Raw genomic sequence first — 19646 nt, forward strand, 5'->3', positions numbered from 1 at the left:
CTCTGCTTTAGCAGCACTGCCATCGATAGTATTTCCATTGCTAAAGCAAAGAGAAGGTATGTACTAATTGCGTCTTGCCGCTAGCACATTTTACATACAACGAGAATCGCTTTGGATTTTCTTCCAGGTTCCGAAAAAAAGTTTGGCTGTAGAAACCACTACAAGTATCTCGGCTTGAAGACTGCGCTAAATTACGAGCTTCTGTAAAAGATAGCCAATCTTGGCGGAGCTCTAGCATGTTTGTTTCGTTGCTTCTGCAACAGTGTTCCGATCTGTTTTGCTACCAAGGGGAATCAGCTCCGTCATTTGTTAATTTATGTGGTATAAATCTTTCAATTGCTGTCCATATTATTTGTCTGGTTTTAAGCCACATCTGCTTTACACTTACATTGTTAAAATGGAAGAAGTGGGGACTGTATTTCAGGAAGACGTAAAGGAAATATTTATCTCCTTTTTAGAGCTCATACGTTTTTCGTTTATTTTTGGTGTTTAGGAGTTACGGTATTCATTCTCGCTACGACAACACTGTGTTCGTTAACCACATATCCGTTTTGATGCTCGTTATTTGCTCAGGATTATCTGTTCCATACAGGTCAAGAGTGTTTCCAGAATAATTTACTATTCGAATGGGCTCATGAACTAATTTCTCGAAACAATTTACAGATAATGCGTTTATCACAATTTCGGATATTGTTTGAAGCGTACCTCCGAATTTAAATGTGTATCTTCCCCAAAATATGAAGAGTAAATTCAGGTCACGAACAAATACACTCCTGGAAATTGAAATAATAACACCGTGAATTCATTGTCCCAGGAAGGGGAAACTTTATTGACACATTCCTGGGGTCAGATACATCACATGATCACACTGACAGAACCACAGGCACATAGACACAGGCAACAGAGCATGCACAATGTCGGCACTAGTACAGTGTATATCCACCTTTCGCAACAATGCAGGCTGCTATTCTCCCATGGAGACGATCGTAGAGATGCTGGATGTAGTCCTGTGGAACGGCTTACCATCCCATTTCCACCTGGCGCCTCAGTTGGACCAGCGTTCGTGCTGGACGTGCAGACCGCGTGAGACGACGCTTCATCCAGTCCCAAACATGCTCAATGGGGGACAGATCCGGAGATCTTGCTGGCCAGGGTAGTTGACTTACACCTTCTGGAGCACGTTGGGTGGCACGGAATACATGCGGACGTGCATTGTCCTGTAGGAACAGCAAGTTCCCTTGCCGGTCTAGGAATGGTAGAACGATGGGTTCGATGACGGTTTGGATGTACCTTGCACTATTCAGTGTCCCCTCGACGATCACCAGAGGTGTACGGCCAGTGTAGGAGATCGCTCCACACACCATGATGCCGGGTGTTGGCCCTGTGTGCCTCGGTCGTATGCAGTCCTGATTGTGGCGCTCACCTGCACGGCGCCTAACACGCATACGACCATCATTGGCACCAAGGCAGAAGCGACTCTCATCGCTGAAGGCGACACGTCTCCATTCGTCCCTCCAATCACGCCTGTCGCAACACCACTGGAGGCGGGCTGCACGATGTTGGGGCGTGAGCGGAAGACGGCCTAACGGTGTGCGGGACCGTAGCCCAGCTTCATGGAGACGGTTGCGAATGGTCCTCGCCGATACCCCAGGAGCAACAGTGTCCCCTAATTTGTTGGGAAGTGGCGGTGCGGTCCCCTACGGCACTGCGTAGGATCCTACGGTCTTGGCGTGCATCCGTGCGTCGCTGCGGTCCGGTCCCAGGTCGACGGTCACGTGCACCTTCCGCCGACCACTGGCGACAACATCGATGTACTGTGGAGACCTCACGCCCCACGTGTTGAGCAATTCGGCGGTACGTCCAACCGGCCTCCCGCATGCCCACTATACGCCCTCGCTCAAAGTCCGTCAACTGCACATACGGTTCTCGTCCACGCTGTCGCGGCATGCTACCAGTGTTAAAGACTGCGATGGAACTCCGTATGCCACGGCAAACTGGCTGCCACTGACGGCGGCGGTGCACAAATGCTGCGCAGCTCGCGCCATTCGACGGCCAACACCGCGGTTCCTGGTGTGTCCGCTGTGCCGTGCGTGTGAGCATTGCTTGTACAGCCCCCTCGCAGTGTCCGGAGCAAGTATGGTGGGTCTGACACACCGGTGTTAATGTGTTCTTTTTTCCATTTCCAGGAGTGTATACTTGCATGATTTGGGTACGTGTTTGAAATTAGACTGAAGTTTTCTTTGAATCTTTCAGCAACTGTGCCATCGGAGTTGGGACGTCGGAAAACATCAAATTATTCATTTATTCCAGTTGCCAAGGATGATCTCTACCGATACTAACGCATAGGAACCATCTAATTCTATTTTGCTACAAGAGAAACTACTACTAGCAGCAACAAACATTCCACCACCAACAGCATTGCTGAAAACAGTTAGGTCCTTCGCAAAAATTTCGTCTGAACGTATCCCCGGCTTCAGCCATTTTTAGTAGCTACAATGAGCTGAGATATACTATAGAAATGGAAGAGAATGTAGATGAAGACGGAATAGGAGATATGATACTGCGTGAAGAGTTTGATAGAGCACTGCAAGACCTAATTCGAAACAAGGCCCCGGGAGTAGACAACATTCCATTAGAACTACTGACAGTCTTGGGAGAGCCAGGCCTAACAAAACTCTACCATGTACTGAGAAAGATGTATGAGACAGGCGAATTACCCTCAGACTTCAAGAAGAATATAATAATTCCAATCCCAAAGAAAGCAGGTGTTGGCAGATGTGAAAATTACCAAACTATCAGCTTAATAAGTCACAGCTGCAAAATACTAACGTGAATTCTTTATAGACGAATAGAAAAACTGGTAGAAGCCGACCTCGGGGAAGATCAGTTTGGATTCCGCAGAAATGTTGGAAAACAAGAGGCAACACTGACCCTACGACTTATCTTAGAAAATAGATTAAGGAAAGGCAAATCTACATTTCTGGCATTTGTAGACTTAGAGAAAGCTTTTGACAATGTTGACTGGAATACTCTTTATCAAATTCTAAAGGTGGCAGGGGTAAAATACAGGCAGAGAAAAGCTATTTACAATTTGTACAGAAAACAGATAGCAGTTATAAGAGTCGAGGGGCATGAAAGGGAAGCAGCGGTTCGGAAGGGAGTGAGACAGGGTTGTAGCCTCTCCCCGATGTTATTCAATCTGTATATTGAGCAAGCAGTAAAGGAAACAAAAGAAAAATTCGGAATAGGAATTAAAATCCATGAAGAAGAAATAAAAACTTTGAGGTTCGCCGATGACATTGCAATTCTGTCAGAGATAGCAAAGGACTTGGAAGATCAGTTGAATGGAATGGACAATGCCTTGAAAGTAGGATATAAGATGAACATCAACAAAAGCAAAACGAGGATAATGGAATGTAGTCGAATTAACTCGGGTGATACTGAGGGAATTAGATTAAGAAATGAGACACTTAGAGTAGTAAAGGAGTTTTGCTATTTGGGGAGCAAAATAACTGATGATGTTCGCAGTAGAGAGGATATCAAATGTTGACTGGCAATGGCAAGGAAAGCGTTTCTGAAAAAGAGAAATTTGTTAACATCGGGTATAGATTTATGTGTGAGGAAGTCGTTTATGAAAGTATTTGTATGGAGTGTAGCCATGTATGGAAGTGAAACATAGACGATAACTAGTTTGGACAAGAAGAGAATAGAAGCTTTCGAAATGTGGTGCTATAGAAGAATGCAGAAAATTAGATAGGTAGATCACATAACTAATGAGGAGGTACTGGATAGAATTGGAGAGAAGAGGAGTTTGTGGCACAACTTGACAAGAAGAAGGGACCGGTTGGTAGAACAAGTTCTGAGGCATCAAGGGATCACAAATTTAGCTTTGGAGGGCAGTGTGGAGGGTAAAAATCGTAGAGGAAGACCAAGAGATGAATACACTAAGCAGTTTCAGAAGTATGTAGGATGCAGTAAGTACTGGGAGATGAAGAAACTTACACAGGATAGAGTAACATGGAGAGCTGCATCAAACCAGTCTCAGGACTCAAGACAACTATAACATACTAAGAACAATACACACATCCATGCTCGAGGGAGGACTCGAACCTCTGGCGGGAGTGGCAGCGCAATCAGTGACATGGCGCCTCTAACCGCGCGGCCACTCCGCTCGGCTGTATGTAGAGTAACTTGGAACCTCTCTATCTCGTAAACGGATGAGACTGGTATCCTAGGAATGTAAAAATTACGCCAATTTGCTGTGCATAGCCGTCTTGGAATCTGTGGCTTGGTTTGGAACCCAAAATCCATGCTTTTGGGCTGTTTCTCGGTAACGGATAAGGATTTGTGTAACCAGGAATATGGCATTCCTAGATAATGCCGTTCCCCCTTGAACCATGGATTTTGCCGTTGGTGGGGAGGCTTGCGTGCCTCAGCGATACAGATAGCCGTACCTTAGGTACAACCACAACGGAGGGGTATCTGTTGAGAGGCCAGACAAACGTGTGGTTCCTGAAGAGGGGCAGCAGCCTTTTCAGTAGTTGCAAGCGCAACAGTCTGGATGATTAACTGATCTGGCCTTATAACAATAACCAAAACGGCCTTGCTGTGCTGGTACTGCGAACGGCTGTAAACAAGGGGAAACTATAGCCGTAATTTTTCCCAAGGGCATGCAGCTTTACAGTATGATTAAATGATGATGGCGTCCTCTTGGGTAAAATATTCAGGAGGTAAAATAGTCCCCCATTCGGATCTCCGGGCGGGGACTGCTCAGGAGGATGTCGTTATCAGGAGAAAGAAAACTGGCGTTCTACGGATTGGAGCATGGAATGTCAGATCCTTTAATCGGGCAGGTAGGTTAGAAAATTTAAAAAGAGAAATGGATAGGTTAAAGTTAGATATAGTGGGAATTCATGAAGTTCTGGTCAGGTGACTACAGGGTTATAAATACAAAATCAAATAGGGGTAATGCAGGAGTAGGTTTAATAATCAATAGGAAAATAGGAATGCCGGTAAGTTACTACAAACACCATAGTGCACGCATTATTGTGGCCAAGTTAGATACGAATCCCACACCTACTACAGTAGTGCAAGTTTATATGCCAGTTAGCTCTGCAGATAACGAAGAAATTGAAGAAATGTATGATGAGATAAAAGAAATTATTCAGATAGTGAAAGGGGACGAAAATTTAATAGTGTTGTGTGACTGGAATTCGGTAGTAGGAAAAGGGAGAGAAGGAAACCAGGTTTTAAATTGTAAGACATCTCCAGAGACAGATGTGGACTCTGATCACAATCTATTGGTTATGAGCTGTAGATTAAAACTGAAGAAACTGCAAAAAGGTGGGAATTTAAGGAGATGGGACCTGGATAAACTGACTAAACCAGAGGTTGTACAGAGTTTCAGGGAGAGCATAAGGGAACAATTGACAGGAATGGGGGAAATACGGTAGAACAAGAATGGGTAGCTCTGAGGAATGAAGTAGTGAAGGCAGCAGAGGATCAAGTAGGTAAAAAGATGATGGCTAGTAGAAATTCTTGGGTAACAGAAGAAATATTGAATTTAATTGATGAAAGGAGAAAATATAAAAATGCAGTAAATGAAGGAGGTAAACGGAATACAAACGTCTCAAAAATGAGATCGACAGGAAGTGCAAAATGGCTAAGCAGGAATGGCTAGAGGACAAATGTAAGGATGTAGAGGTTTATGTCACTAGGGGTAAGATAGATACTGCCTACAGGAAAATTAAAGAGACCTTTGGAGATAAGAGAACCACTTGTATGAACATCAAGAGCTCAGATGGAAACCCAGTTCTAAGCAAAGAAGGGAAAGCAGAAAGGTAGGTGGAGTATATAGAGGGTCTGTACAAGGGCGATGTACTTGAGGACAATATTATGGAAATGGAAGAAGATGTAGATGAAGATGAACTGGGAGATATAATACTGCGTGAAGAGTTTGACAGAGCACGGAAAGACCTGAGTCGAAACAAGGTCCCCGGATTAGAAAACATTCCACTGGAACTACTGACGGCCTTGGGAGAGCCAGTCCTGACAAAACTCTACCATGTGGTGAGCAAGAAGTATGAAACAGGCGAAATACCCTCAGACTTCAAGAAGAATATAATAATCCCAAGCACAAAGAAAGCAGGTGTTGACAGATGTGAAAATTACCTAACAATCAGTTTAATAAGCCACAGCTGCAAAATACTAACACTACTTCTTTACAGACGAATTGAAAAACTAGTAGAAGCCGACCTCGGGGAAGATCAGTTTGGATTCCGTAGAAACACTGGAACACGTGAGGGAATAATGACCTTACGACTTATCTTAGAAGAAAGATTAAGGAAAGACAAACCTACGTTTCTAGCATTTGTAGACTTAAGAAAGCTTCTGACAATGTTGACTGGAATACTCTCTTTCAAATTCTAAAGGTGGCAGGGGTAAAATAGAGGGAGCGAAGGGCTATTTACAATTTGTACAGAAATCAGATGGCAGTTATAAGGGAAGCAGTGGTTGGGAAGGGAGTGAGACAGGGTTGTAGCCTCACCCCGATGTTATTCAATCTGTATATTGAGCAAGCAGTAAAGGAAACAAAAGAAAAATTCGGAGTAGGAATTAAAATCCATGAAGAAGAAATAAAAACTTTGAGGTTCGCCGATGACATTGTAATTCTGTCAGAGACAGCAAAGGGTCTGGAAGAGCAGTTGAACAGAATGGACAGTGTCTTGAACGGAGGATATAAGATGAACATCAATAAAAGCCAAACGACGATAATGGAATGTAGTCGAATTAAATCGTGTGATGCTGAGGGAATTAGATTAGGAAATGAGACACTTAAAGTACTAAATGAGTTTTGCTATTTGGGGAGCAAAATAACTGATGATGGTCGAAGTAGAGAGGATATAAAATGTAGACTGTCAATGGCAAGGAAAGCGTGTCTGAAGAAGAGAAAATTGTTAACATCGAGTACAGATTTAAGTGTCAGGAAGTCATTTCTGAAAGTATTTGTATGGAGTGCAGCCATGTATGGAAGTGAAACATGGATGATAAACAGTTTGTACAAGAAGAGAATAGAAGCTTTCGAAATGTGGTGCTACAGAAGAATGTTGAAGATTAGATGGGTAGATCACATAACTAATGAGGAAGTATTGAATAGGATTGGGGACAAGAGAATTTTGTGGCACAACTTGACCAGAAGAAGGGATCGGTTGGTAGGACATGTTCTGAGGCATCAAGGGATCACCAATTTAGTACTGGAGGGTAAAAATCGTAGAGGGAGACCTAGAATGACTGTACTAAAGGGATTCAGAAGGATATAGGTTGCAGTAGGTACTGTTAGATGAAGAAATTTGCAAAGTATAGAGTAGTATGGAGAGCTGCATCAAACCAGTCTCAGGAATGAAGACCACAACATCAACAATGAGTTGAGCATCTGCTCTTTCTATTAGCGCTTGGAGCTCTGGTTCTTCCCAGTACAGCTGCAATAATTTACAATTGTTATACCGGTGGTTCCTAGATCTATGTTTCTTCTGTGTTCGATCTCCAACCTGTGAGATTGAAGAATTTTCTGTGTTTGCCGGAGACCCTCCAACCTAAAAAAATAAGAAGAAAGGAAATGATGTTCCCAGCTGCCAATAATCCCACTGTCTAGACTGCACGGATCTTGCAGGCTGGTAGGTTTCCTCTGAAACTGGACAAACGACTGCATCTCTCTGAACGACAATGTCAGCCACACATAGCACCTGGAACCTGTTTGTCAGACTAACCAGGGAGGCCTTACCTGCAAGTCCCTGGGAAGTCTTTCGCCACCTGGCACACCCCGAGGTGACCTCCCACTCGACCATGGGTGAGGGGTCAACCTCAGTGCGAGCCGTAACTAGGCTGGCCTGTAGTGCAAACCGATCAGCGGACTCGTGGGTCATGCTGGACTTCCATTGGGTCCCTAAAGCCAGCCTGCAACACTGATGCTTATCCACTACAGCCTCAAGCTGTGTAACCGAAGCCATTACAGCCTGGAGCTGAGAATGAAGAATCACCAACTCACCACAGTTCCCGTCCATACTAAAGACTGTGGAAAAATGTTCAAATGTGTGTGAAATCTGATGGGACTTAACTGCTAAGGTCATCAGTCGCTAAGCTTACACACTACTTAACCTAAATTATCTGAAGGACAAATACACACACCCATGCCCGAGGGAGGACTCGAACCTCCGCTTGGACCAGCCGCACAGTCCATGAGTGCAGCGCCTTAGACCGCTCGGCTAATTCCGCGCAACAGTAGAAAACTACACTACACAGACAAACAATCGACTACCAACAGGCGCTACGAAACTCTACTTCAGACAATAATGAAAACGCAAGAACTGTGTGTCTGATGTGTTAGTTTAACGTGCAGTGATTCAAAAACTAAACTACCAAAGGACATAGCTGAGACTGAACAATTTGCTCCTACACAGGAACTTGTAAATTGTCATAAAATTGCTTTCCTTCGCGACACAAAAGAAAACCCGACAACCGTGTCTGTTAAATATTAAATTACCAAGCAGAATTTGGAAAACTCAACTACCATAGCACTCAGATGAAACTATATAATTCGCTCCTGGCTAGAAACTCGTAAAATGTCACAAAATCAGTTACTTCCCTGTTGTTGCTCTATCTTGGCCGGGGCTGGTACCTACTCTCTACTTCGATAATCACCCCGATTTAGAGATTGAATAACATCTGAGATAGGCTAAAACCCTGTCTCAATCGCTCTTGCACCACCGCTTGCCTTAATGCCACTCCACTCTTATAACTGCAGTCATGTTCATGCAAAATTTGCAAATAACCTTTCGCTTCCTGTATTTTACCCAGCCTGCCAGGATGTAATAAGTCAACATTTCTAAACTTTTTTTCTGAATCTAGAAATGAAATAACCGTAAGTTTGTCTCTCTTTAACTTGTCTTCTAATATAAATCTTATGAGCACGTATTGCCTCGCGTGTTCCTACATTTCTCTGGAACCCAAAATCATCTTCGCAGAGGTCAGCTTCGAACAGGTTTTCCATTATTCGCCAAATAATTCGTGCTAGTATTTGTAAACCTTACGTATGGAACTGGGAGTTCGATTATATTGACGCTTCTCAGTATTATCCGCACTTTGATTGACAAATTATATATAATACAATTTCGTAACACAATAAAATCAGTCATATTGTATTTCACATAGTAACTATTCGCAGTACAGATAGAGAAACAGGAATAAACGAATAATTATGATGTAGAGGGTGATTTTTTCCTCCGTGTATAAACTCTAGGAATTGATCGATGAGTCGATGAGAGGATATAGAACAAAAATGTTCTAAAGAACTTATGTCCGGAATTGCATCTTTTCCATGCTAGAGACCATTTATTAAATCATACTTCGTTACAGAGAAGGCTATCTAATGGACTCTGTACCATGCAGCCACATTTACAGTATGCATGGTTTCCTCCTACACGGTTGCACTGTTCCTCATGCGTCATGCCCTAGCTCCCTCTCCTGCCACAGTAATTGGTAACATTGTGTCCGATTCATTTATCTTGCGGACTCACCTTCTAGTGGATGTGATACAGCATTGTACTGAATGTTTCCGTATTCGAATTGAGAGCTAGCCGACATGGGCTTCACTTACAGAAAGGCAAATGGCAAAGGGCGGCTGTCAACAAGGTTGTATCAGGAGACTTATCCCTGCCAGCAACAACCACAGTATTTAATGTTTGCAAAAGTGTTACAGGGTCGTTTCAGGAAGCAGGGAATCACGAAGGACGGATCCGAAGTGTTCAGACACCCGACTTGGAGGAAAACGTGATGAACACTGTGGAAGGCGACGGCCGTGTCAGTACGACGCAGTGGAACATTATCCATGACAACTGTTACCACCCTTATCACTTAGAGGGCGCAGGGCTTACAAGCAACAGATTTCCACATCTGGGGCAGTTTTTTCACTGGTTTCTTGACGAGGCAACTTGGGCTCCGGGATTTGTGTCATCCATCCTATTCACAGGTGGGGCCACCATCTAACTTTCATTACAGTCATCGGTGGGATAGTATGCAGAACCACCATGGTATGGTGACAGTGAAACATCAGCATCGGTGCAGGCGAAATGAGTAGGCCGAGATAATTGGCGACCATATTTTGGGAACTTCCTTCCTTCCACGTCGCCTAACAGGCCGGAACTATCCAGAGTTTCTTGCAGGCGAATTTGCCTCCACTGCTGGAAGAAGTGACATTGACTATGATTCGAAGGGTTATGTGGCTGCTACATGACGGTACTCCAGCCCACTTCGTCGTTAACATTCAGACGCATCTCAACCGTGACTTCCCTGGTCGACTGATCAGACGAGGGGGGTCCAGTTGCATGGCCCGCTCTTCACCGGATCTCAAAGAGTGCGGTTTCTGGTTATGAGGCCATCTCAAAAGTATCGTGTACGCAGAGCCCATTCCAGATGTGGAGACACTGGAGCATCCATCGTATTCATACTACCTTTGTTCGGTTGCAGCCTGGGCGACGTGAACATGCTACATCGCGTATACGCCTGCTTTGAGGCACATGGAAACCATTTTCAATGCATACTGTAACTATGGCTGCATAGGTACAGCACGTATTAGACTGCAGTCTCTGTAGCAATGTATGATTGAGTAAATGATCTCTAACATGGAAACCTTGCATTTCCGGATACAAGTTCATGACACCTTTTTGTTACATATCCCCTCATCGATCAATCCCCAGATTTTGTACGTGGTGGAAAATCACCCTGTGTAGACGACTCTTCCGCTTACTGAGGATCTTGGCGATTTTTGCCTGTTGTTGACAATGGCACTGGAAAGAAATCCGTACGAGGGATTCCGAGACGTTCGGAAATGATTTAACATCAAGTTTGAAGTCGGATAACAAATGACAAAAGACATGTTATTTTTCATGTCGTATAATCAGGAACTGTTATCGGAGTTTTCTCTTTGCTTGCGCTGGTAATACTTCCTGCATGTCAAATTCCATGACTCCAAGACAATGGAAAGCACTCTATGGGTTTTAATGAGTGAGTGTGCGAGTGTCAAATGAAATACATTTTTAACGTTTTTTATACCGAAAACAACCATAGAGCTTAGTATGTGAGGTACACTTCAATTTTTTACGTCTACCCGTTCCTGAGAAAAAGGCTTCTGAACAGTCGGACCAAAAGTCAGAACAACAAAGTGATCCTATACCGGTCCCGGTTTTGCCGATTGAGGTGCGAAACCCTTAAGAAAATAGCAATTTTGGTGATATTCTGATGCGGCATGAACCATTTATGTTGTAGATAAACGCATTCGAACAAACACACTCCTGGAAAGAGAGAACACTCACATTTACGTGCCATCAAATGTTATAGAATATACATTAAATAGAATATGTTATGTAATATACGAGTATATTAAATTGAGTGTCACATTCTATTAGACAATGTGAAGCGAATGTAGTAAGAGAAAAATCTGCAGAACAGCATGTATCACTTCGTAATTCTGTGTCTCTATTCTATACGCTACTCTGAACTTCTGTATCATCCTACCTTGACTATATGTTACTAACTGCTGAATGTTCTAATTGCTGATACATTACTAGCTGACCCATAATTACGTACGAAGAACAATGGATTTTTGATGGCTGTTCAATGTGCCTTTGTCTTACAGGGCACACTTTCACAACAAGCAAGTCACTATTCGAAAATTCCTTAACCACGAATATTACTTTTGCCGTTATTTTATCACAACAAATCGTACTAAGAAACGATGGGTTTTCTAAACATCTATTTAATTATTTGAAAAATATTCATAGGACATTAGATACAGCCCAAAACCCAGCAAATATGGTCTTCGACTGATAGCTCTCTACTCGTCAGTACTGCAAAGATACGGCCACTATGTGATATCGGCAGCGTTCAAACGCACTTTCAGTGTACCAGCCATGCTTGATATTGTTATACGCATTCAGAAAAACATCCCAGCTTGCTTCTTCCACGTCATGTGAGATACTCGGCACGCACAATGCTGCCTCCCAAACAACAAAGCCATAGATTTTTTTATTAGAATTCGTATAGCGTTTGGCCATTGGCACGGTCAAACTCAAGTCTCCCTGTTTGCGACTCCGACACGCCCTTACATTTACACATATTTAAGTACTATTTCCCGCTTGAAGCATAAATGCCTCACTCATCGCTACTGTCTTATGCTAACGTAGAACCGTGCAATTCGATTGCTGCATCGTCTGTAAGGGCTAAACGATGCATCTGTGCGCGCGCACTGAAAGGAGTAATTTTTTATCCGGTTGTAACTTCCCCACAACATTTTGTTTCTGTATGGTACTGAGCCCTACCTAAGCTCCCACTCAATAGAAGTATACGTATTACCACAACCATATACCGATAAACTGTTATAGAACTTAATCTCATATGCTAAACTTTGACTAACAGAACCTAATTTGAATTGAACTGTGATTGGTCAGAATACAACTTATCTTTATATTAAATGTGGAACAGTTCTTTGGCCCTAATCACAATTTGTCTTGATAACATTGTTGCAGATTTCTCGAAAGCACAACAGCAAACAGCAAGCAGGCAGCGGCTAAGTTAGATTTCTATTTGTAAACCACATTTTCCTAACAATATTCAAACTCTTGCGTACCATACGGTGCAATGTGGTAATGACCGATGATAAACCTTCTTTAATCAGTGGAGCGAGAACAGTAACTATTCGTAGGAAATGGTAGTCCAGAACAACGATTTTAGGATGAAGTATGTATTCAAACAGAAAGAGTGAAACATCGCTTAATCTTCACACATAACATAGGTCTGAACAATACTATGTTTACCAAAGTGAACAATGTTTTAAAATGGGTACAATATTAACAGGCAATTTCTATGACAAACAAAGAGCTTAATGAGTTAATATGTCAATGCAGGACTCAGGGAAGTGGGGTGGTCTTTCTCCCAGCTCTGAGCCAGTTATCTAGCTGACAATATTTATTCTGACAAACTAGCCGCTCAGTGCTGCAGTCTTACCACGAACATCTTCTCTTCAAAAAATAATAATATTATTCAAAATTTATATTTCCTTCGTTTTACAATATATACGTCTTATTCATCCTTGCTATCCTTTACGATCAATCTTTCTTTGTCTAGCAGACACAATCAGAAGTCAACATAGCACTACAGAATAAATCCGTCACCTACCTCACTTCTACTAAGAAAGTATCAGACTGCAGAGAGACAAAAACTGTGGCGCAGCAAGACCAAAGACTGTTTAACAGTAACGCAACTTGCTCTCTCTTTGACGTGCACATCGGTAACACACGAAAACCAAAATGACATGACCACCTTATTCGGTAAGCTTACAAAGGAAATGAATTTATGAGCGTGTCCAATGCTGTTGCTACAGCGTTCGTACGACATACACCATGTTTCTCTGGTAAGAACCAGGCGCAGGTAAAGCATTTTGGTCGATTATTGCTACTCCTTACGTAATACTCGATGAAGCGCTATGTCACGACATAAGAAGGCTGTGTTTTAACGCTGTCCCAAAGCCATCAGCGTCCACACTGCCACGATGTCAAATACGCGCATTCTTCTCGGCGGACGGCTGCAAATTGCTTCACGCAGCGGCCAATGCAGAGATTTACTGTCGGGAATTATCTTAAAGAGGCCGTATTACGGCGTACAGTAAGCCGGGATCCGAGGCGTAACGACAACACAAAAACTGGTTCTGGCGCTGTCAACCTTGCATATGCCATTACAGGCCGGCAGTGGCTGGAGAATTACACGGCAGACACGACATCCAAACCTGTTGCCACAGTCATTTGTTATGTTCGAGCGGCGGCCGTTAATAGCAGCTGCCGCAGGCGGCGCTCCACACACTGGCCGCCCGGTGCGTTCTTCACTGGCTGCCGCGCCTCTGTACTAGCGGGCACCTGGCCGCGGCGAAAATACTCGCAGCTATCTGGATTGCACGGTGGCGAATAAGACCGAAGGAAAAGAAATGTACCTCTCATCATTCCACGGCTATTCCCAATATTAAATTAGGCTGCCATGTTTACGGAAGATAGACTTCAGTTTTCAAGTTTTCAATAGAGATGGGCAAACTCGTTCATCCTTCGGAACTAGTTCACTGCTGATCGTTCTTTTTTGGGAACCGTTCATTTTTACTCGTTCACCGTCCGTTCATTTGTGCTTGGTATATGGTTCTTATGAAAAACTGAAAACTAGCAGTGTGGGTGACTGAAGGATGGAGGGCACCAAGAGGAGCTACTTGCCTCCCCCCTGGAGTATAGAGATTTTATTCATTACAGAATTCTTACACACTTTTAGAAGCAATGTCTGTGATTCTGCAGAACCTCTCGTTCAGCCAACCGTAGCCCTGTGTGGCTGATCGCAGGGAAATAATATAGGGTGGACCACGGAAAACCGGCCCGAGTAAAGACTCGGTAATGCAAATTGGAAACAACCAAACTTAAAAATAATTAGAGCCTTCCTGAATGTAATGTTTTGTATATGAAAGCTACACGAAAATCGTTTTATATGAATTTTCTTACACTAAAAATTTAGCAAATTATTGAAACTTAGCTGCTAAATGAAGTCGATTAATTCAGAAAATTTATTAATAACGAAAAAACTTGCCTTGTTATGTCTTCTAGTGTTCATCGATATAATGAAGTGAGCTGACACACCCTTTTGTTACCTAAAAAGACGTACCTATTACATACAACGTAATTTTTATATAATTTACGTAACTATAAAATAATTTTTTATTACCGGTGGTGAACACATGTAAAATAGGCGAGCGCAGTGAACGAAACGAGCAACTGGATACTGAACTAACTAGGAGCAGTCGGCAGTGGATCTGAGACAGGTGGTCATGCGAAGAACGACGAGTGCGGCCGAGGGAGGCCGAGACTGAGACGAGCACGCGACCGAGGCTGGAACGGGAACTGCCGAAGTGACCGGCGCGACCGAAGTGAACTAGTGAACTATGAACCGATCGTTCCTCGTTCCCGGGAACTATAACTAGACCGCCGCGACCGAAGTGAACTATGAACCGATCGTTCCTCATTCCTGGGAACTATAAGTAGACTGCCACGACCGAAGTGAACTATGAACCGATCGTTTCTCGTTCCCGGGAACTATAAGTAGACCGCCGCGACCGAAGTGAACTGTGAAACGATCGTTCCTTGGAATTCGTTCTTCGGTCCTTTCGTTCATCGTGGAGAACCGTTCTTTTGCACCAGTTCGTTATCGAACTACCCATCTATAGTCTTCAAGTACCCTGCCAGGTTAGCTGAGAGCGCTAATGCGCTGCTTCCTGGGCTCGGGTAGGGGTGCCGGCCCCGGATCGAATATGCTCGGCGGATTAACGACGACGGCTGGTGTGCTGGCCAGCCTGGATGTGGTTTTCAGGCAGTTTTCCACATGCCCCTGGGTGAATACCGGGCTGGTCCCTGCATCCCGCGTCAGCTACACGGCTCGCAGACATTTGAACATTTTCGCACTATTCCATGGATTACACTAGTCACAGACAGTTGGGGTACTCTGATTCCGTCCCAGAGGGTACAGGGTGGCGGCAGGAAGGGCACACGGCCATCCCTTAAACTAACACTGCCAAATCCGATTAAACTTGGCGACCCTGTCTACCTGCGGGAAATGGCGCAAGTGAAAGAAAGAAAGAAAGAAAGTCTTCAGTTTACAAGTCTAAAATGTCTGCTGAGCTGCAGAAAACAGTTTTTCGCTAATTTCCAATTGCAGTATTAACTTACGGCGCAAGACAACGACTCTAAAGGAGTTCATTGTTAGATAATTCATAGAAAACCAAACAGGAGTGGAAAGATCAACGATGGGCTACATAGAGACTGAAAGAAAGCAGCAGACATCAGTCGTACAGGTCACAGGTATAACGTAAAATACGTATATCTTGCATTTATCGCTAATCTCTTGCCAAACGTTAAGTCCCGAGCGACTGGAAAAATGCGCAGGTGACTTCCTTGAGACAGAGAAGTTGCTGTCCATGCATCAGCACGCCTTTAGAAACGCAGCTCGCCCTTTTTTCACGTGATATCTTGCGAACCATGGATGAAGGGTATCAAACAGATGCCATATTCCTTGACTTCCGGAAAGCATTTGACTTGGTGCCCCACTGCAGACTCCTAACTAAGGTATGTGCATATGGTATGGGTTCCCAAGTAAATGAGTGGCTCGAAGACTTCTTAAGAAATAGAACCCAGTACGTTGTCCTCGATGGTGAGTGTTCATCGAAGGTGAGGGTATCATCTGGAGTGCCCTAGGGAAGTGTGGTAGATCCGCTGTTGTTTTCTATCTACATAAATGATCTTTTGGATAGGGTGGATAGCAATGTCGGCTGTTTGCTGATGACGCTGTGGTGTACGGGAACGTGTCGTCGTTGAGTGACTGTAGGAGGATAGAAGATGACTTGGACAAGATTTGTAATTGGTGTAAGGAATGTCACCTAACTCTAAATATAGATAAATGTAAATTAATACAGATGAATAGGAAAAAGAATCCTGTAATGTTTGAATACTCCATTAGTAGTGTAGGCTTGACACAGTCACGTCGATTAAATATTTGGACATAACATTGCAGAGCGATATGAAGTCGGACAAACATGTAATGGTAGTTGTGGGGAAGGCGGATAGTCGTCTTCGGTTGATTTGCTAGATTTTTTTGAAGATGTGGTTCGTCTGTAAAGCAGACCGCTTAATACGACCTATTCTTGAGTACTGCTAGAGCATTTGGGATCCCTATCAGGTCGAAATGAGGGAAGACATAGAAGCAATTCAGAGTCGGGCTGCTAGATTTGTTACTGATAGGTTTGATCATCACGCGAGGGTTACGGAAATGTTTCAGGAACTCGGGTGGGAGTCTCTAGAGGAAAGGAAGCGTTCTTTTCGTGAATCGCTACTGAGGAAATTTAGAGAACCAGCATTTGAGACTGACTGAAGTAAAATTTTACTGCCGCCAACTTACATTTCGCGGAAAGACCACAAAGATAAGATATGAGAGATTAGGGCTCGTACAGAGGCATATAGGCAGTCATTTTTCCCTCGTTCTGTTTGGGAGTGGAACAGGGAGAGAAGATGCTAGTTGTTGTACGAGGTACCCTCCGCCACCCACCGTATGGTGGACTGCGGAGTATGTATGTAAATGTAGATGTAGATGTAGAAATGGTAGTGGGCCGATCATGCCGCTCGAAGAAAGAATGGTCGATGGTCAAAGCAAATACGAGACCAGCGGAAAAATGCTTCTGCCACAGCACAAAAAAAGCTAATATGCACCTATTTAAAATGTTCTGAAAAGTGGGGTTCCAGCTGTGCTTCGTTCTACCTTCCTCAGCATCTTCGAAAATATTTCCAAACATTTGGCATGCGAAAATATTCACGCTTTTTCCAACATGCAACTCATCTCTCACTCACACAAGTTCCCTTAACTATCTCACATCCATTAGTCACTTATAACCACCCTCTCTGACTTGCACATTCTCACTCTATCATCCAACCCATCTCATTGCCACTGTCTCTTCGTGTCTCTGCAACTGTCTCCTGTGCCACAGCAACAGTCTCCTTGGTTCTGTTCTATTACTACTACTGTCTCCTCTCACTCCCAATGTCTCCCTCTAGCTCTCTCTCACTGCTACAATCTCATTCATTCCTTCCTATTACTGCTTTTTTTCTCACTTTCACTATCCCTCCCTTCCTTCTCTCATTATCACTATCTCTCACTGTCACCTACGTCACACTGCCACCGTGTACCTCTCTTTCTCCCTCACTGCAATTATCTCCTTCGCTCTTTCTAAACCACAAACATCCTCTACTATCTTCCCGGATTTATTACTTTTCTACATCTTTCTCAATGCCACTGTCTCTATCTATCTAAGCATAAAAAAGCGCCAATGTATTAGCATGCCAAAACCGTTGGGAAATTTTTAAATGTGCCGAGGAAGGTAGAATGAGACAGCTAGTACTACCCTTTTCAGTAAGAGTATTTCCAACAGGAGCGTATTCGATTTTTTGTGCTCCAATAGGAGCATTTTTCAGCTGGTTTTCTTCTTTTGCCTGCCACAGCAGGGCTTGTCACTCATATGAAAAGGACTTTGTGGGTCAGAAAAATTACGTGTGTGAAACTGAAAAAACACAAAAATAATTTTACAGCTCAGACCGCATTTCACGTGCACACAAATTCTGTATGAGAACCCATCTAATTGTAATGAACACATTTAACAGCATATTTCAGGTGGTAAGTCATTTTATAAACTACGTTTTCGTCTCACACCGGATTTTACGAGCATATTTTAGTGTGTATATAGGGTAAACGTTCAAATGTTCAAATGTGTGTGAATTCGTAAGGGACCAAACTGCTGAGAACAACGGTCTCTAGACTTACACACTACTTAAACTAACCTAAACTAACTTGTAGATGTAAGGTAATTTTGAACCTCCGTATCTTGAAAATGCATAACGATATCAATAAAATTTTCAACTTCGTCAAAGATCGTGATCTTGGGTCTGTGCCGTAAAAAAGTAAGCCGTTTTCTGTACTTACCCGTCCTGGAATCCACGGTTTGGTTTCGGTACGAGAAAATGGTAAGAAACGCTCTTTGGGTTTTGTAAGGTTCCACCCATAATAAAGATTTCTGAAAACGAGAATATGGTACTTGTAGAAAAATCCCTTTAGAATGTCCAATTAAAGTTTCTCAATTTGCTTTGGTTATTTACTGTTTAGATTTCACCTCATAGCGGATTTTAGGTGAGTGTTTAGCGTGTAGAAGTAGGGTGAAGTTGAATCTCGGTACCGCAGAAACGGACAATGGTATTAAGAAAATTTTTAAGGTAGTTCGATAGTCGATCTTAGGAACATATCTTAAAAATTTCAACCATATGCTATGCATAACCGACTTGGAATCCACGGCTCGTTGCTGGCACGAAAAAAATGGGAAAATCCCTATTTTCGGGTTTTCTAAGGAACCGACACGGCACGTAGAGAAAAAGAGTGAGAGACAGGGAGATGGATACGTGCATCTGATAAACCCCTACCCTCGAAAATTTCCAAATTTGGGATATTTAGAACGATAAGGAGATGGATGGAACATATTTCACTCTAACACAGAAAAATGATTTATTCAGGAGAAAGATTTTTAAAAATGGATCAAGTTAATAACACGTTGGTGCACCTCTGGCCTTTGTACAGGCATTTAGCCGACTTGACACTTACTGACGGCGTTACTGGGTGTCCTCATGATGGATATCGTACGAGGCTCTGTCGAGTGGCCGTCATATATAGTCAAAATCCCGAGATGGTTAGACGTCTGAGCACACAAAGCTCCTAACGTTCTCAAATGCGGAGAGATCCGGTGACTTTGCTGACCAAGGTAAGAGTTTGGCAAGCACGAAGTAGAAACTCTCACAGTGTACGGTTTGGCATTGTTTTGCTGAATTGTAAGTGTCGGATGGCTTGCCATGACGAGCAACTAAACAGGGCGTAGAGTATTGTCCACCTACCGCTGTGCTATAAGAGTGCCGCGGACCGTAGCGAAATGGATCCTGCTGTGAAAAGAAATGTCTAAGTAGATCTTCACGCCCAATTGTCGGGCT

This window comes from Schistocerca gregaria, chromosome 3, assembly GCF_023897955.1.
Source record: "Schistocerca gregaria isolate iqSchGreg1 chromosome 3, iqSchGreg1.2, whole genome shotgun sequence".
Classification (NCBI taxonomy): domain Eukaryota; kingdom Metazoa; phylum Arthropoda; class Insecta; order Orthoptera; family Acrididae; genus Schistocerca; species Schistocerca gregaria.